Source organism: Oncorhynchus tshawytscha, linkage group LG19 (assembly GCF_018296145.1).
Source record: "Oncorhynchus tshawytscha isolate Ot180627B linkage group LG19, Otsh_v2.0, whole genome shotgun sequence".
NCBI classification, from domain to species: domain Eukaryota; kingdom Metazoa; phylum Chordata; class Actinopteri; order Salmoniformes; family Salmonidae; genus Oncorhynchus; species Oncorhynchus tshawytscha.
This window is the reverse complement of record NC_056447.1, coordinates 34,333,695-34,354,245: the sequence shown is the minus strand read 5'-3', so window position 1 is coordinate 34,354,245 and position 20,551 is coordinate 34,333,695. Positions and strand designations below refer to the sequence as shown.

Genomic DNA, 20,551 nt, shown 5'->3' with positions numbered 1-20,551 from the left:
GGTCCTCCTGGAGGGAGAGGGAGAGAGAGAGAATTAGAGGGAGCATACTTAAATTTACCAGGACACTGGATAAGACAGGATAAATACTCCATATATAACAGACTGACCCTATCCCCCGACACATAAACTATTGCAGCATATGTGAGGGCCATTCCTTCTCGCCACCTGATAAGCAAACTTTGGGAGGGAGGGAGGAAGGAGTAGATGAGCTGGGTGAGGAAGGGAGTATTTTTCAGTCTTTCCTTTTTCAAGATTCATGGCACCCTTTCATTCAGATGGGGTTGGGTGAATGGGGGAATGAATGGAGGAAATGGGAGAAGGAGAGGTTATCTTAAATTCTGTTTTCTAGCTGCTAGCACCTTTTAAATGCAGTCAACAGCCAGGGAGAGATTCCCTTAGACCTCGCCAAGAAGGAACCACTCTCATCCCCTCACAGCCGTAATCAAAAACACTGTCTCATCTTCCGCTCCCCCAACTTTCCTTTTTATGCCTTCACATAATCGGGGCGCAGCACGCACTGCGGATTCACACCTGCTTTCAAGCGGAGATGGAACGCTCCATTAAGTGTGGTGCTGCTGTCTCAGCAGACCTCCCAATGTCTTTGCTTTGAGATGTCGACGGCTAGAAACTCATTTAACAATTGGTTATGGTTAGCTGGAGCTGGAGTGTATGCGGTTCTGCATTCTCTCTCCTCACCTGTTTCCCTTTATAGAAATAATGGGCCTTAATGACTCACTGTAGGAGGCATTGATCCCCAGGCCTGGCTAAACTACTGCTGAGTGTCAGTGGACCAAAGCACTCAAACCCTTTTAGTGGGGACTTTTTTCCTCTGCTAAATAGATTTTCGCCAGAGAAAACACATAGATGGAGAGGGGCTTTCATGCTATCAAAGGAGGGCTGTTTTCAACACGTAATCATTAGCCTGTCATACGTGATTCCTCGATCGTAGATTCCGACGTGATCAAAGCAATAATAACAGGCCTGAGGAGGAAATGGAGAGGAGAAGATAGTCTGATCTAATTTAGCGAGAGAGACCACAAGGTTCCCACACCCAATTACACCTGTTCTCCCAGGCTGGGCTCACCTAGCTAAACATGCATGCCTGCACACAAACACACACACGGATACACACACCGGCACAGATTCACACACAAACACACACACGGATACACACACCAGGACAGATTCACACACAAACACATACACATCCATTAGACCTCTGTCTTTCCGACAGGCAAAATAGAGAATATGTGTGTTTGTATTGACAATAATTAATGATTTTGTAAGATTAAATTAGCTATGTGACGGGGATGCTAGTGGTGGGTGGCTTTAATTACTGTGTTCAATAGACCCTTTGTCTCTCTATGTAATTTAAAACAATCTGTAGGCTGTGGTTTCAGAGTAGCAGAGCAGCTCAGACGCCCACCTTCCCACTTTGACATGCTTTAATGATTCTGCTTATTGGCATCAAGCCTTGAGTAGCAGGAGGAAATGGTAATTATGTTCAATGTTTAGACCACACACTGCAAGAGGCTCGAACCTGGTTGTACGGCTGCACTTTTCAATATGCGGCTGCACATTTGTGTTTGAGAGTGCGTGATGTCCTGTCTAAGAGAGGAGACGTTTATTTGAGGAGACCCACCTCTGCCTAGATTGCATAGTGCCTCACAGGTGAAGAGAATGTATTGCCTGTCTCAGGTTAAATGCACTTTCTGATTCACCTTTCCCCAGCCCCCTTGAGCAGACACACACACACACATTCTCGGGAGATAAGGATCAACAGCAGGATTCCACCCTGCATTCCTTTGGCTCTTGAACCCTGCTACTACAGACAATGAAGTCCTTTTTCCTACTGCATCAATTCACCAATTGTTCAGAATGCAACAACCATTTTTAATAAAAGAGGCTGAATATCAAAACAGTAACATTATTCACGTGTTGTTGAGAAGCTTGGATACAATAGTGATTAGTTTGAATTAGGTTTGTCGAACTATTACAATAATTAATTGCGATTAATTTTAGGATTTTCTGTAGTTAATCACGATTAATCCATTTAAAAAGCAGTGCATTGAGTTACAGGCATACTATGCTTTTAGTGTAAGAGAGAGAAACACAAAACATTCTGTATCAGAATGTTTATAATAGCATTTTCATCATAACCAAAACAAAAGTCACTATAATACAGCCATTAATGTAACTGCACTGTCCGATTTACAGTAGGCTTTACAGCGAAAGCATGCCATGCGATTGTTTGAGGACAGTGCCCCACATCAAAATACTTTTTATATATATCCTTAAAAGTCTATTTAGTTGGCGCCATCGATTTGAGTAATCCACTCGTTCAACATGCAGACAGAGGTTTCCAAAAAGCTACCTCTAAACCTTGTTAAAACAAGTCAAAATATGTTTCTATTAAATCCTCAGATGCCCTAAAATGTAATTAAACCATAATATTTAATATGGACAGAAGTATGTTCAATAGGAAAACGATATTAGCAGGTGCGTGTCCTCTTCATCGTGCATACACTGATTTCTAAGTCTGTGTCCCTGTATCAAAACTCATTATTCTTCCTCATTTGGGAAGAAACAAGCCTGAAACCTTGAACAAAGACTACTGACATCCAGTGGAAGCCAATAGGAATTGCATACTGGGAGCTAGATTACATTTTTTACCTTTACGTTCCATTGGAAGAGCATGGGCTCTCAAAAAAAGAAAACATTTCCGGTTAGTTTTTCTTTGGATTTTCTCCTACCATATCTATGGTGTTATAGTCTCCTACATTATTTTAACATTTCACAAACTTCAGAGTGTTTTCTTTCCAATGGTACCAATTATATGCATATCCTGGCATCAGGGCCTGAGCAACAGGCAGTTTACTTTGGACACGTCGGTCAGGGGGAAATGGAGAAAAATAGACCCTATCCTGAAGAAGTTTCAGTCATTCTAAATTTGTGTTCTCCCAATTTCTGTTTAGATCGAGCCTAGGCTACTTATCCATGTTCTTCAACGTGACGAACTAGTCACAAGCTACTACAAAAAAAGTAGCTAAATGGAATGGATGTCCTGTTGTAATTAAAATCATTAAACTGATGATACACTTGCAATTTTTTAGGCAATATTGCAGAGCAATGTTGCTGGCAACGGAGTGGGGTATGAGACCCTGGAGCAATAAGGAGCAATGAGGAACATCAACTTTAAACTACATTTCCCCATTTATTTACTTATGTCCTATAGCTTGTTGTTGCCTGTTGACTGACACATCTGTACTGGAATTGAACAGCTAACAAACGAGATGCAACAAAGAGGTGTTGCCCCTGCCCTGTTAAGTCAATAGCATTGCAGACATAAGGATAACTAGATTTAGCAAACGTTTTACTTCACAATTCTAAACGAGGGAGTGTAAATGGGATTCATCTAGCTAGTCAGGTAGTTAAACATACCAAAAATTATTAATTAAATTATCTAAAATCAAATGTGCAATGGGAAATCTACATGGCTGGCTAGCTAGCTTCCAAATTAGCCTGTTTGTCCCATTGACTTAGCATAGATTTCTGTGAACCTGCTCCTAATCAATAAGCATGCACACCACGTCAACATTTTCAGCAGTTAAACAGAAACTGAACACAGATTTAATGTATTATGATAAAATGTTGTAATGAAGCAACATATGAGACCTGAATGGCCAACATTTCACTCCATAGCTACATAACAGCTGCTGCCATCAAGTGCACACTGTGTTGTGTGTTGCGCTTGGTCAGGGAGGTGACCAAAAAGCCGATTGTCACTCTGACAGAGTTCTAAAGTTCCTCTGTGGAGATTGGAGAACCATCCAGAAAGACAAGCGTTACATCCGGAGGAAACCTGGCAGCATCCCGACGGTGAAGCATGGTGGTGGCAGCATCATGCTGTGGGGATGTTTTTCAGCGGCAAGGACTGGGAGACTAGTCAGGATCGAGGCAAAGATGGACGGAGCAAAGCACAGAGAGATCCAAAGGCGCTTCAACAAAGTAATAAGTAGAGGGTCTGAATACTTATGTACATGTGATATTTCCATTTTTTTTACAAAAAATGTTTTTGCTTTGTCATTATTGGGTAATGTGTGTAGATTGATGATGGGGGAAAAAGCTATTTAATCAATTGTAGAATAAGGCTGTGATGTAACAAAATGTGGAAAAAGTCCAGGGGTCTGAATACTTTTTGAAGACACTGTATGTGCTTAAAAAGGGCCCCTGCAGTAAATAAATTTAGATGTAATTAATGGTGTCTAAAACATGTGTGGAATAAAAAATTGAACTCATAAAAACGTTATTAACACCTTCACTTTGACAGCCCTAGTATTAATTGAGCAGCTTTAAAAGGCAATGTTAGTAGATTGATTAGTTCTGTACCTGCCTGGGCTAGTTAAAAACACAGAGGACTAAAATGCCTATTTGTGGTCTGAGCTCTGAATCAGAGGGTGGTTTTTGGTACTGGGTTTGGCTCATCAACATCATCATCTGAAGATGACGGGATGAATAGTGAAACTACCTGTACTCCATTGCAGAAGGAGGCTCATACCTAAATCATCAGAAACAACAGTGTCCAAGGCTCTGTGTGTGTGTGTGTGTGTGTGTGTGTGTGTGTGTGTGTGTGTGTGTGTGTGTGTGTGTGTGTGTGTGTGAGACAATAAGATGGACAGCTGTGTCCGAGATTTTGGCCCATCCCAGACTGAGTGACAGGTGGCATCTGTCAGGTGTGACACAGACAGACAGGTGTCAGGCAACACACACTGATGAACAATGACTGTGTGGAAATGAGAGGGCCCAGAAATCCATCTCCCATTGTCTTCATCACTCCTTTGTCCCCAGGTCTGCCAACATGACCTCTCGTCCACCTATCTGTCTGTAGGTCTGTCTGGGTCTCCCTGGCTCTGGATCAGTTTGTGTCTCCAGAACTTGTCTGTCTCTGCCTGTCTGCTGCCAGGTCTGTTAACCCATTCAATCTGTCTGTCTGTCACTGGGAGTGTGTATGTGTGTGTAGAGATGCTTGATTCCTTCTCAGTCGGTGAAAACGGTACGTGTGTGTGAATAAAATGTGATCCTGCTGCAGTTACCCATCCTGCTGGTGTTCTATCTGGGAGCTGTAGCACATTCTCTCTCTTTCGCTCTCTCTCTCCCCTCCAAACTCTCTCACTCCAAACTCTCTCTCTTCAAACTCTCTCTCTATCTGTTATCCCACAGGTACAGGTAACAGCAAAACAATAGAACTCTGGATTGCATCATCAAAGTGGTACATGAAAAGGCTCACCCCAAAAACAGTTTCATCATGTTTGTGTCAAGGCAGAAAGTTGAGCATCCGACTCAGAATTTAAAACATGTTTCTTTTTTTTTTCTTTTTCTCAGAAAGAGAACAGCGCTGGCTGTTGTCAGGATTCTGCCACCCGCCTACACCAGCTGTTCACTACAACCTGGCAACCCAGCATGTCCACCCTCCTGCACGTGTTATCTCCCTCCTCCCTCCTTCCTCTCTTCCCTCACTCTGTGTATGCGGTCTGTCACTCTGTTGTTGTCCAGGCTCCTCCAGAGCTTGTTAATTGCGGTGGCGACACAGGACAGTGTTTGAGTCAGCAGGTCTAATTGCTCTGTCTAGTAGTGTGGGGGCAGCGTGGCAGCTCAGGGTATGCCACATGGCCTCTGTCCTGCCCCCAGGCCCTGCCCTCCTCTGTCACATCACATCTGCGTTCTGTTTGATGACATGGAAAGGTTGTTCTTTCTTCCTTTTCAGGGACAGTTATTAAAGGACTAAGATACCTTGTTAGGAGTGTCAGCTCAAGGTATGCCAGTTTGCTACCTATGCTTATAACTGTCATTCAAACCATTCTGTTCTTACTTTACCATACTTGACCATTCTGTTCTTACTTTACCATACTTGACCATTCTGTTCTTACTTTACATTCTGTTCTTTCTTTATGGGACCAAACTATGTCCAACTTTTTTTCATTTTAACGTTTGGAGGCAGCTGAAGTCTGAATCCCGACAGTCAATATCTTGTTGGGGATTGTTTGGTGAGTAATCTGGCTAGCCTAGCTATAAGGTTACATTCAGCTGGCTATCTAACGTTACCTTAAACAGCAATAACAGAAACACTTAACCGCTGAAACATATGGATTCTGATAGAAATGTACGCAGTGGTGAAATTGATCAAAGTAAGAAAGTGCCAATAGCATGGCTAATCTCATGACGGAGATAAGGAGCCTAGGTACGAAGACAATAAGAAAGTGCCAATAGCATGGCTAATCTCATGACGGAGATAAGGAGCCTAGGTACGAAGACAATAAGAAAGTGCCAATAGCATGGCTAATCTCATGACGGAGATAAGGAGCCTAGGTACGAAGACAGAAAGAAAAGTGCCAATAGCATGGCTAATCTCATGACGGAGATAAGGAGCCTAGGTACGAAGACAGAAAGAAAAGTGCCAATAGCATGGCTAATCTCATGACGGAGATAAGGAGCCTAGGTACGAAGACAGAAAGAAAAGTGCCAATAGCATGGCTAATCTCCTGACGGAGATAAGGAGCCTAGGTACGAAGACAGAAAGTGCCAATAGCATGGCTAATCTCATGACGGAGATAAGGAGCCTAGGTACAAAAATGGAAAAAAAGATGGACGAAATGAAGCTGAGTATTGAAAAAGGAATGAATAGTAAAGTTGACAGCGTACATGCATCTTTGGAGAAAGCCATTCAGGATGATCATACAGCTTTGCTCTCAACTGGAGAATAATAACAAGCAGCTCTTGAAGTTGGACGTCTGGAGTCCCGTGTAGAATTCCTAGAATCTGGGAGAATAGGCGCTGCCAAAACAACGAAGTTCAACCCAGACGTGTCTATCATAGCTGATGAAAACGAGGACCTAAACCTAATCTCCAAAGTGAACCAGTTGATATCGGTAGGCCTAGGCTGCGAAACAGAGGTGATTGCAGTTGAGAGGATGAGGGCGAGAGGTTAAGGTCCAAGGGTTGTGAAGGTGAAGTGTCCGTGGAGGAGAAAGTGGCTCTGTTACGGACAAAGCAAAAGCTGCGAGTCTTCCTTCGATCAGCCAAGTCCCACACCAATCGCCTTATAGAACTGAATTTCAAGACGCTGCTGAGGGAAATACCAGGAGGAAATTACTATTTTGTCACGGGAAGTGGACGGGTCATGAAACGAGATCAACCAGAAGGACAACGCAGACAAGGACATGGGGTGGACAGACCTACTAGATACTGAGTGTCACACCCTGACCATAGTTTGCTTTGTATGTTCGATGTTTTGTTTGGTCAGGGTGTGATCTGAGTGGGCATTCTCTGTTTCTGTGTTTGGGAGCCATATTTAGGTAGCCTGTTTGGTGTTGGGTTTTGTGGGTGATTGTTCCTGTCTTTGTGTTTGTTGCACCAGATAGGGCTGTTTTTGGTTTTTCACATTTCTTGTATATTGTTCATTTATCATCTTTATTAAAGATGTATCAAAATAACCACGCTGCGTTTTGGTCCGCCTCTCCTTCCCAGGAAGAATCCCGTAACACTGAGGGGCTTCCCATCCCCTACAACATTCGATTTCAATTGGAATGTTAACAGATGGACTACATTGAACAATAAATTACGAATAACAATACTAAAATCCTTTAACTCAGACATTTTCTCAATAAATTAAATGCATTTGTGCCGGCAAGAAACTATTGATATTAAAGGGTGTGGAGGGTGTGGAAGGGTGTGGAGGGTGTGGAAGTGTAACGGTTTTCTAGTGGTGATGAAGGAGAGTCGGACCAAACTGCAGCGTGTCGATTGCGATCCATGTTTAATACAACAAAGAAACACGAACTTACAAAAAACAATAAACGAAACCGAAACAGCCTATCTGGTGCAAACTAACAGAGAGTACACATAGGACACTAAGGACAATCACCCACGACAAACTCAAAGAATATGGCTGCCTAAATATGGTTCCCAATCAGAGACAACGATAAGCACCTGCCTCTGATTGAGAACCACTCCAGACAGCCATAGACTTTTCTAGACAACCCATTAAGCTACAATCCCAATACCACCACCAAAACCCCAAGACAAACACACCACAATACAAAAACCCCATGCCACACCCTGGCCTGACCAAATACATAAAGATAAACACAAAATACTTTGACCAGGGCGTGACAGAACCCCCCCCCCCTAAGGTGCGGACTTCCGAACGCACCTCAAAACAATAGGGAGGGTCCGGGTGGGCGTCTGTCCATGGTGGCGGCTCCGGCGCGGGACGTGGACCCCACTCATTTAATGTCTTAGTCCCCTCTCCCTTCGTCCCCGGATAGTCCACCCTCGCCGCCGACCATGGCCTAGTAGTCCTCACCCAGAACCCCACTGGACTGAGGAGCAGATCGGGACTGAAGGACAGCTCCGGACTGAGGGGAAGCTCGGGACTGAGGGGAAACTCGGGACTGAGGGGAAGCTCGGGACTGAGGGGAAGCTCGGGACTGAGGGGAAGCTCGGGACTGAGGGGAAGCTCGGGAGTGAGAGGAAGCTCGGGAGTGAGAGGAAGCTCGGGAGTGAGAGGAAGCTCGGGAGTGAGAGAAAGCTCGGGAGTGAGAGGAAGCTCGGGAGTGAGAGGAAGCTCGGGAGTGAGAGGAAGCTCAGGAGTGAGAGGAAGCTCAGGCAGGTAGATAGATCTACCAGCTCCTGGCTGGCTGGTGGTTCCGGCAGATCCTGGCTGACTGGTGGATCCTGGCAGACTGGCGGATCCTGGCAGACTGGCGGATCCTGGCAGACTGGCGGATCCTGGCAGACTGGCGGATCCTGGCAGACTGGCGGATCCTGGCAGACTGGCGGATCCTGGCTGAATGGCGGATCTAACTGATCCTGGTCCTCAGTCCCGAGCTTCCCCTCAGTCCGGAGCTGTCCTTCAGTCCCGATCTGCTCCTCAGTCCAGTGGGGTTCTGGGTGAGGATCCTGGCAGACTGGCGGATCCTGGCAGACTGGCGGATCCTGGCAGACTGGCAGTTCTGGCGGATCCTGGCTGACTGGTGGATCCTGGCAGACTGGCACATCCTGGCTGACTGGCGGATCCTGGCAGACTGGCGGATCCTGGCTGAATGGCGGATCTAACTGATCCTGGCCGACTGGCGGATCCTGGCCGACTGGTGGATCCTGGTCGACTGGCAGATCCTGGCCGACTGGTGGATCCTGGTCGACTGGCAGATCCTGGTCGACTGGCAGTTCTGGCAGATCCCGGCTGACTGGCGGATCTGGAAGAGTCTGGTTGACTGGCAGATCTGGAAGAGTCTGGTTGACTGGCAGATCTGGAAGAGTCTGGTTGACTGGCAGATCTGGAAGAGTCTGGTTGACTGGCAGATCTGGAAGAGTCTGGTTGACTGGCAGATCTGGAAGAGTCTGGTTGACTGGCAGATCTGGAAGAGTCTGGTTGACTGGCAGATCTGGAAGAGTCTGGTTGACTGGCAGATCTGGAAGAGTCTGGCTGACTGGCAGATCTGGAAGAGTCTGGCTGACTGGCAGATCTGGCGGCGCTGGGCAGACTGGCGACGCTGGGCAGACTGGCGGTGCTGGGCAGACTGGCGGTGCTGGGCAGACTGGCGGTGCTGGGCAGACGGGGGGCACTGGCGGCGCTGGGCAGACTGGCGGCACTAGCTGCTCCATATAGGCTGACAGCTCTGGCGGCTTCTTACAGACTGACAGCTCTGGCGGCTCCGTGCTGACTGGCTGCTCCTGGCAGCCTGGCAGCTCCTTGCAGACTGACAGCTCCGTGCAGACTGACAACTCCGTGCAGACTGACAGCTCCTTGCAGACTGACAGCTCCTTGCAGACTGACAGCTCCTTGCAGACTGACAGCTCCTTGCAGACTGACAGCTCCTTGCAGACTGACAGCTCCTTGCAGACTGACAGCTCTATGCAGACTGACAGCTCTGGCTGCTTCATGCAGGCTGACAGCTCTGGCTGCTCCATGTAGGCTGACAGCTCTGGCGGCTCCGTGCAGACTGACAGCTCCTTGCAGACTGACAGCTCCTTGCAGACTGACAGCTCCTTGCAGACTGGCTGCTCCATGCAGACTGACTGCTCCATGCAGACTGACTGCTCCATGCAGACTGACTGCTCCATGCAGACTGACATCTCTGGCTGCTTCATGTAGGCTGACAGCTCTGGCGGCTTCTTACAGACTGGCAGCTCTAGCGGCTCCGTGCAGACTGGCAGCTCCTTACAGACTGGCAGCTCCTTGCAGACTGGTAGCTCCGTGCAGACTGGCAGCTCCGTGCAGACTGGCAGCTCCGTGCAGACTGGCAGCTCCGTGCAGACTGGCAGCTCCGTGCAGACTGGCAGCTCCGTGCAGACCGGCAGCTCCGTGCAGACCGGCAGCTCCGTGCAGACTGGCAGCTCCTTACAGACTGGAAGCTCCTTGTAGACTGGCTGCGCTGAACAGGCGGGAGACTCCGGCCGCGCAGGAGAGGAGAAAGGCTCTGGCTGCGCTGAACAGGCGAGAGACTCCAGCAGCGCTGTAGAGGAGAAAAGCTCCGGCAGCGCTGAACAGGTGGGACGCACTGTAGGCCTGATGCGTGGTGCTGGCACTGGTATGCCGTGCATGCTATGCCAAGCCCACACCTTTCTTTCTACTCTGTCCAATACATCCTCCACACTCTCAGACTCAGCACTCTGCTTCGCCGACAGCTCCAATTCCATCCATGGCTCTGCCCAGGGTCCTTGTCCGTCAAGGATCTCCTCCCAAGTCCATTTATCCAAAGAGTGCATCCTTTTCCTAATGCTGCTGCTGCCTCTGTTGCTTCTCCTGCTGCTGCCTTTGCTCCTGCTGCTGCCTTTGCTGCTGCTGCTGTTGCTCCTGCTGCACCTGTCGCTTCTCCTGCTGCTGCTGTTGTTTACCACGCCGCTTGGTCCTTGGTTGGTGGGTGATTCTGTAACGGTTTTCTAGTGGTGATGAAGGAGAGTCGGACCAAACTGCAGCGTGTCGATTGCGATCCATGTTTAATACAACAAAGAAACACGAACTTACAAAAAACAATAAACGAAACCGAAACAGCCTATCTGGTGCAAACTAACAGAGAGTACACATAGGACACTAAGGACAATCACCCACGACAAACTCAAAGAATATGGCTGCCTAAATATGGTTCCCAATCAGAGACAACGATAAGCACCTGCCTCTGATTGAGAACCACTCCAGACAGCCATAGACTTTTCTAGACAACCCATTAAGCTACAATCCCAATACCACCACCAAAACCCCAAGACAAACACACCACAATACAAAAACCCCATGCCACACCCTGGCCTGACCAAATACATAAAGATAAACACAAAATACTTTGACCAGGGTGTGACAGGAAGGGCGTGCACCCAACAGGAACACTCATGTGAAAGCCCCCAGGGGCCCTACAGGAGTGGGAATATGTGTTAAGTCTGATATGATGAAAGCATATAAAATTGAAATTATCGATAAAGTCATATAAGGTTTGCACTTTGAACATAGGGAGTCAGAATATAGTTTTGTTGGGTTTTCATACTATTTTCCACCTGAACAGTCCACATGGGGAAGAGATGCATCCTCCTTCTATTGTCATTTGTTAAGTCAAGTATACCTATATACAGAAGCAGATGCTATTTACATATGCGGGGATCTTAACAGTGGAATTGGGAGATTAGATGACTATATAAATGATTTTGATGATATTCCATCACGTGTTGCTTTGCATGACTTGTTAATCATCATGGGGGAACCCTGTTTGAATTCCTTCAGGACTCTGTAATGTGTATCATTAATGAAAGAATATGCCTCTTAAGCAATAACTTTACATCCATATCTGACAAATGAAAAGCTGTGGTGGACCATATAGTTACCCTCCACGACTGTCTAGAAACTTGTTTGGAATTGAAGGTGTTATCTCCTACACAGATGGTTGAAGAGCATGGATGTTTTGACTTAATTGGGAGAAAAAAAAATCTCTTTTATTTATGATCTTTTCTGTTGGCCACAAACTTTCTCAACCAGGTATTACTGTGCATCACACGGGGCAAAATATACATATCCCGCATAGGCATAAATGTAAGAAAAGAAATGTGCCAAATGACTTTTTATGTTCTGAAATGGCATGTTGAGCTCTGGTGGAACTCATTGACACTCTGGAAAGATGCCAAGAAACAACATTTGTGATATGAATTTTTTTTTATATTATATATTCTGAAATGGGAAAACATGTGAATAAAGAATATACCCGTAGTCCAGGAAGGTTTACAAGCCGAACGAGCCTTATTGGAATGATGAGTTAAGGGATCTATGGTCAGTAATGCGGAAGGCTGAGTACTTATTTTTACAGTGTAAAGATAAGAATACAAGAGAACAGTGTTTTGGAATTAACTTAAGAAAAAACAGCATGTGTTTGAGAAAGGACTGTGTCTATTTAAACTGAGATATCAGAGAGGGCAATTAAAACACCTTGAGGAGATACAGACAAGAAGTACTCAACAGTTTTGGAGCCAGATAAACAAGTTAGGACCAAAACAACATAAGACAATTGCAATGGAAGTCAGGGAAGAGCAGGGGTGGCTGAACACTGATATTACACAGGTACTTAAGGAGTGGGAGAAGGGGTTTGCTAGTTTGTTCTCAGGTAACGAAAATGTGGCACATGGAAAATACAATGTACAAAATACAATTTAAATGAGGAGCTGTCTGTGGCAGAAGTTGAGAAGGTGATTGACACTGCAAAACATGGGACAGCGTTTGGCATTGATGAACTGCCTAATGAGGTTTTAAAATACCCTAAATAAATGTACATTCTATATGATTTGCTCCAAATTTGTTTTGAGTACAGTGTACTGCCATGCACTTGCTATAAATCTATAGTTAATCCCATTCCCGAATCTTCAAAAAAAATTACACAAAAGTGCCACTGAACTATAGAGGTTTACGTTTTATAAATTATATTCATCCATCCCTAACAATAGGCTAATTACATTTTTGGAGGACCAAAACATTCTGGTGGAAGAACATTCTGGTTTTGGTAAATCCAGAGCCTGTATAGATCATACGTTCTCAGTCTGTACAGTAATCAGTAATAGATTACACAAACAGAAGACTTCTTTGCATCTTTCATTGATTTCATTGATTTCATTTTGTAAATAGGGATCTTCTAGCCTGTAGTTTGTTAAAAACAGGGTTTGGTGGGAAATTTTATCACACAATCCAGTCTCTTTACAAAGCAACAATTGCTTGTGTGCGTTTTAATTAATATCGTACAGATTGCTTTCCCACACCCTCTGTTGTAAAACCCTTGTCCTTAGCCTTAACACCGACATTGTTTGCTATGTTTATAAATTATTTGCCAAAATAAATTAAACAGTTAAATATTGGAGTAAGATATGATGAAATGCTAAGTATCCTTTTATATGCTGCTGATATTATTTTGATGGCAGAAACTGAACAAGACCTGCAGACCATGTTATTATGTGCAGTCAATTGGTGTAAAAGATGGAGACTCATCATTAACCAGACAAAAACACAGAATCTGATTTTCAGTTTTGTTTTGGTGAAGACATTCTTGAGTTTACTAGCATTTATAAATATTTGGGTATTTTTATTGATGAACATATTACCCTTCTATACATAACATCTGACCTGGCCGACTCATCAAGTAGAGCTCTTGGGGGAGTTAAAGGAAAAACAAAAACACTCAAAGATATTGGTTATGCAACGTATTCCAAACTGTATCAGACATGCGTGTGCCCTGTCCTGGACTATTCAGCAGGACTGTGGGGTGCTAAGAGGTATCTCAAAAATGAACATGTCCATAACAGAGCAGTACATTACTTTTAAGGTGTCCACAAGTTTGCACCTATATTTGCAATAACTGGGGACATGGGCAGGGAATCCTGTGACGTGAGATGGAAGGTGTGTATGGTGAGACTGGAATAGATTGTTGGATATGCCAACTGCCAGAATAGCTAGAAAAGTTTTTTAATGGGATCTATCTATAGGGGGAGCCTGGGCAACTAAAATGTCTGACCTTTTCAACAGTCTGACTGTGAACATCTGTATGAAAACCAAATTAAGGGAGACATAGATATTTTTTTTTTTTAAACTGTTGATACAATATGAAAGAAATGGAGGGAGGAGATTAATCATAAACCCAAATTGAGAAGCTTTTGTTTGATTAAGGATGAATTTGTGTGTGAGAGACATATCATGTATAACCTACCTAAAAGCAAGAGATCGCTATGTGCACAGGTAAGATCCGGAATATTGTCTCTGCGTATTGAAACAGGTAAGATCAGGTATATTGTCTCAGCGTATTGAAACAGGTAAGATTAGGTATATTGCCTCTTCTTATTGAAACAGGTAAGATTAGGTATATTGCCTCTGCGTATTGAAACAGGTAAGATTAGGTATATTGCTTCTGCATATTGAAACAGTTCGGTATTGTGGTTAAATGGAAGAGGCCCATTCCTCCTGACAAAGCTGGTGTAACGGAGCCTCCTTGCTCCTTGGCCTCCTTGCTCGCACACGCTTTTTCAGTTCTGCCCACAAATGTTCTATAGGATTGAGGACAGGGCTTTGTGATGGCCACTGCAACACCTTGACTTCGTTGTCCTTAAACCATTTTTCCACAACTTTGGATGTGTCCTTGGGGTCATTGTCCATTTGGAAGACCTATTTGCGAACAAGCTTTAACTTCCTGAATATATCCATGTAATTTTCCTCCCTCATGATGCCATCTATTTTGTGGTGTGCACCAGTCCCTCGTGAAAGCAAAGCACCCCCACAACATGATGCTGCCACCCCCGTGCTTCACGGTTGGGACGATGTTCTTCAGCTTGCAAGCCGTCCCCCTTTTTTCTCCAAACATAACAATGGTCATTATGGCCAAACTGTTCTATTTTTGTTTCATCAGACCAGAGGACATTTCTCCAAAAAGTATGATCATTGTCCCCATGTGCAGTTGCAAACCATAGTCCAGCATTTTTTATGGCGGTTTTGGAGCAGTCGCTTCTTCCTTGCTGAGCGACCTTTCAGGTTATGTCCATTTTACTGTGGATATAGATATTTTTGTACTTGTTTCCTCCAGCATCTTCACAAGGTCCTTTGCTGTTGTGGGATTGATTTGCACTTTTTGGACCAAAGTACGTTCATCTCTAGGGGACAGAATGTGTCTCCTTCCTGAGCGGTATGACGCCTGCATAGTCCCAAGGTGTTTGTGCTTGCATAGTATTGTTTGTACAGATGAATGTGGTACTTTCAGGTGTTTTGAAATTGCTCCCAAGGAGGAACAAGATTTTTGTAGGTCTACAATATTTTTTATGAGGTCTTGGCTGATTTATGAGGTCTTGGCTGATTTTTATTTTCCCATGATGTCAAGCAAAGAGGCACTGCGTTTTAAGGTAGGCCTTGAAATACATCCACAGTTACACCTCCAATTGACTCAAGTGATGTCAATTAGCCTTTCAAAAGCTTCTAAAGCCATGACATAATTTTCTGGAATTTTCCAAACTCTTTAAAGGCACAGTCAACATAATGTATGTAAACTTCTGACCCACTGGAATTGAGATACAGTGAATTATAAGTTAAATAATCTGTCTGTAAACAGTCTGCGTAGAGCTGAATCAGGGAATCACCAGCAGCAAGAGCGACATCATTGATGTATACAGAGAAGAGAGTCGGCCCGAGAATTGAACCCTGTGGCATCCCCATAGAGACTGCCAGATGTCCGGACAACAGTCCCTCCGATTTGACACACTGAACTCTATCAGAGCAGAAGTTGGTAAACCAGACGAGGCAGTCATTTGAGAAACCAAGGCTGTTGAGTCTGCTGATAAGAATGTGGTGATTGACAGAGCCGAAAGCCTTGGCCAAGTCGATTAATACGGCTCTACAGAATTGTCTCTTATCAATGGCAGATATGATATAGTTTCGGACCTTGAGTGTGGCTGAGGTGCACCCATAACCAGCTCGGAAACCAGATTGCATAGTGGAGAAGGTACGTTGGGATTCGAAATGGTCAGTGATCTGTTTGTTAACTTTGCTTTCGAAGACCTTAGAAAGGCAGGGTAGGATAGATATAGGTCTGTAGCAGTTTGAGTCTAGAGTGTCTCCCTCTTTGAAGAGGGGGATGAACGCGGCAGCTTTCCAATCTTTGGGGTTCTCAGACGATACGAAAGAGAGTTTGAACAGGCTAGTAATAGGGGTTGCAACAATTTCGGCAGATAATTTTAGAAAGATTGGGTCCAGATTGTCTAGCCCAGGCTGATTTGTCGGGGTCCAGATTTTGCAGCTCTTTCAGAACGTCAGCTGTCTGGATTTAGGTGAAGGAGAAATGTTTTATTTATTTTTTATTTCACCTTTATTTAACCAGGTAGGAAAGTTGAGAACAAGTTCTCATTTACAATTGCGACCTGGCCAATATAAAGCAAAGCAGTTCGTCACATACAACAACACAGAGTTACACATGGAGTAAAACAAACATACAGTCAATAATACAGTAGAAAAATAAGTCTATATACGATGTGAGCAAATGAGGTGAGATAAGGGAGGTACAGGCAAAAAAAGGCTATGGTGGCAAAGTAAATACAATATAGCAAATAAAACACTGGAAAGGTAGATTTGCAGTGGAAGAATGTGCAAAGTAGAAATAGAAATAATGGGGTACAAAGGAACAAAATAAATAAATACAGTAGGGGAAGGGGTAGTTGTTTGGGCTAAATTATAGATGGGCTATGTACAGGTGCAGTAATATGTGAGCTGATCTGACAACTGGTGCTTAAAGCTAATGAGGGAGATAAGTGTTTCCAGTTTCAGAGATTTTGTAGTTCGTTCCAGTCATTGGCAGCAGAGAACTGGAAGGAGAGGCGGCCAAAGGAAGATTTGGTTTTGGGGTTGACCAGAGAGATATACCTGCTGGAGCGCCTGCTACAGGTGGGTGCTGTTATGGTGACCAGCGAGCTGAGATAAGGGGGGACTTTACCTAGCAGGTCTTGTAGATGACCTGGAGCCAATGGGTTTGGCAACGAATATGAAGCGAGGGCCAGCCAACGAGAGCGTACAGGTCACAGTGGTGGGTAGTATATGGGGCTTTGGTGACAAAACGGATGGCACTGTGATAGACTGCATCCAATTTATTGAGTAGGGTATTGGAGGCTATTTTGTGAATGACATTGCAGAAATCGAGGATCGGTAGGATGGTCAGTTTTAAAAGGGTATGTTTAGCAGCATGAGTGAAGGATGCTTTGTTGTGAAATAGGAAGCCAATTCTAGATTTAACTTTGGATTGGAGATGTTTGATGTGAGTCTGGAAGGAGAGTTTACAGTGTAACCAGAAACCTAGGTATTTGTAGTTGTCCACATATTCTAAGTCAGAACCGTCCAGAGTCGTGATGCTGGAAGGGCGGGCAGGTGCAGGCAGCGATCGGTTGAAGAGCATGCATTTAGTTTTACTAGTATTTAACAGCAGTTCGAGGCCACGGAAGGAGAGTTGTATGGCATTGAAGCTCGTCTGGAGGTTTGTTAACACAGTGTCCAAAGAAGGGCCAGAGATATACAGAATGGTGTCGTCTGCGTAGAGGTGGATCAGAGACTCACCAGCAGCAAGAGTGACATCATTGATGTATACAAATAAGAGAGTCGGCCCAAGAATTGAACCCTATGGCACCCCCATAGAGACTGCCAGAGGCCCGGACAACAGGCCCTCCGATTTGACACACTGAACTCTATCAGAGAAGTAGTTGGTGAACCAGGCGAGGCAATCATTTGAGCAACCAAGTGTATCGAGTCTGCCCATGAGGATGTGGTGATTGACAGAGTCGAAAGCCTTGGCCAGGTCAATGAATGCAGCTGTACAGTATTGTTTCTTATCGATGGCGGTTAAGATATCATTTAGGACCTTGAGCGTGGCTGAGGTGCACCCATGACCAGCTCCGAAACCAGATTGCATAGCAGAGAAGGTGCGGTGGGATTCAAAATGGTCGGTAATCTGTTTGTTGACTTGGCTTTCGAAGACCTTAGAAAGGCAGGGTAGGATATATATAGGTCTGTAGCAGTTTGGGTCAAGAGTGTCCCCCCCCCTTTGAAGAGGGGGATGACCGCAGCGGCTTTCCAATCTTTGGGAATCTCAGACGACACGAAAGAGAGGTTGAACAAGCTAGTAATAGGGGTTGCAACAATTTTGGCAGGTAATTTTAGAAAGAAAGGGTCCAGATTGTCTAGCCCGGCTGATTTGTAGAGGTCCAGATTTTGCAGCTCTTTCAGAACATCAGCTATATGGATTTGGGAAAAGGAGAAATGGGTGGGGCTTGGGCGAGTTGCTGTGGGGGGTGCAGGGCAGTTGACCGGGCTAGTGGTAGCCAGGTGGAAAGCATGGCCCGCTGTAGAAAAATGCTTCTTGAAATTGTCATGTATAGTGCATTTATCGGTGATGACAATGTTTTCTAGCCTCAGTGCAGTGGGCAACTGGGAGGAGGTGCTCTTATTCTCCATGGACTTTACAGTGTCCCAGAACTTTTTTGAGTTTGTGCTACAGGATGCAAATTTCTGTTTGAAAAAGTTAGCCTTAGCTTTCCTAACTGCTTGTGTATATTGGTTCCTAACTTAAAAAGTTCCATATCACTGAAAACTGAAAAGTTGCATATCACGGGGGCTATTTGATGCTAATGCAGAATGGCACAGGATGTTTTTGTGCTGGTCAAGGGCAGTCAGGTCTGGAGTGAAGCAAGGGCTATATCTGTTCCTAGGTCTACATTTTTTGAATGGGGCATGCTTATTTAAAATGGTGAGGAAGTCACTTTTAAAGAATAACCAGGCATCGTCTACTGACCGGATGAGGTCAATATCCTTCCAGGATACCCGGGCCAGGTTGATTAGAAAGGCCTACTTTTGACAGTGATGAGGAGTGGTCGTTTGACAGCTGACCCATTACGGATGCAGGCAATGAGGCAGTGATCTTTGAGATCTTGGTTGAAGACAGCAGAGATGTATTTGGAGGGCAAGCTGGTTAGGATGATATCTATGAGGGTGCCCGTGTTTACGGATTTGGGGTTGTGCCTGGTAGCTTCATTGATAATTTGTGTGAGATTGAAGGCATCATGCTTAGATTGTAGATTGGCCGGGGTGTTAAGCCTGTCCCAGTTTAGGTCACCTAGCAGCACGAGCTCTGAAGATAGATGGGGGGCAATCAATATCAATATGGTGTTCAGGGCACAGCTGGAGGCAGAGGGTGGTCTATAGCAAGTGGCAATGGTGAGAGACTTGTATCTGGAAAGGTGTATTTTTAGAAGTAGAAGCTCAAATTCTTTGGGCACAGACCTGGATAGTATGACAGAATTCTGCAGGCTATCTATACAGTAGATTTCCACTCCGCACCCTTTGGCAGTTCTATCTTGTCGGAAAATGTTATAGTTAGGGATGGAAGTTTGTGGGTTTTTGGTGGTCCCCCTAAGCCAGGATTCAGACATGGCTAGGACATCTGGGTTGGCAGAGTGTGCTAAAGCAGTGAATAAAACAAACTTGGGGAGGAGGGTTCTTCAGTCACTTAAACCATTCTGCTCTTACTTGAGATTCAGGATGACGGGGATGGAATTATACTCAGTCACACTGGTAAAGAGCATCTGCTAAGTGAGCAGAAATGAAGTGGTTTTAAAGTGACTTCTAAGATATAATGACCCTGTTAAGACTTAAATGCTGTCTCACAGAGTTGAAATTATGCAGTCATTTTCTTTCATATTGAGTGGCTCCAATTGGCTTTCCGATTGAAATACAGGAATATAAAACTTCAAGCTGTATAATATCAAGCTTTCTTGAAAATGTAAATGGTCACAGTCATTTTGCGCATCATGAGTGTCAACTAAATGCTGAGCAATGAAATAGCATGTGTCCAACATTGTCTCACCCTTGACTCACCTTGGGTTGATCTTGTCCTGTTGTTGTTATCTGTCATATATTATTATTTTCGGTCCTTGAGCCTCTCCACCCACTCACTCCTACTGTACATCATCCTTGTACTCTGCTCTCTCTTTCTCTCAGACTCTTCCCGTGGCAACCGGTTAATCAAGATGACGGGCGGATAAAACAGTGGATCCTAATTGGATTTGGGTGATGATGATAAAATGTTTACATGTAGATGTCTGTAGATGTCCTTATGATAACCACTGCTGATTCTCTGCTAGGAGCAGCAACAGTGATGCTGGGATGACTGAGGAAGAGACTCTGGTAAACAAACCACTGATGGATAAGCATTCACCCACTGAGCTGAGCAATCTGCATCTGGCTTGATGAATCCATCCACCCTGGTAAGCACAGCTGCATGCAGGCAGGAAATATACTGTATACATAGTCTGGCCATGGTTGTGTGTGCTCCCTACACATTATTCCTGATATAGAGCAATACCTAGTCTCATATAGTGCACTAGTTTTGACCGGAGCCCCACATAGTCCAGAAGACAGCTATTTATCCGGTCTAGTTCTTACATCTAAAAAACTGCCCAGGCCTTTGACTGTCTACCATTGTACTTGTATTAGACATACCGTCTGGCTTCA

The 20,551-nt window shown here is 44.7% G+C and overlaps 1 protein-coding gene across 2 annotated transcripts in view; it reads left to right on the top strand.

The window, feature by feature from the left end:
- LOC112218675 (tripartite motif-containing protein 44) overlaps nucleotides 1-20,551 on the top strand; it is a 116,954-nt gene that overhangs the window by 81,475 nt on the left and 14,928 nt on the right. For both annotated transcript variants that reach the window (XR_002948651.2, XR_002948650.2), the window contains exon 6: nucleotides 20,039-20,304. The gene's annotated coding sequence lies outside the window, so the exon portion shown is untranslated. The remainder of the gene's footprint in view (nucleotides 1-20,038; nucleotides 20,305-20,551) is intronic.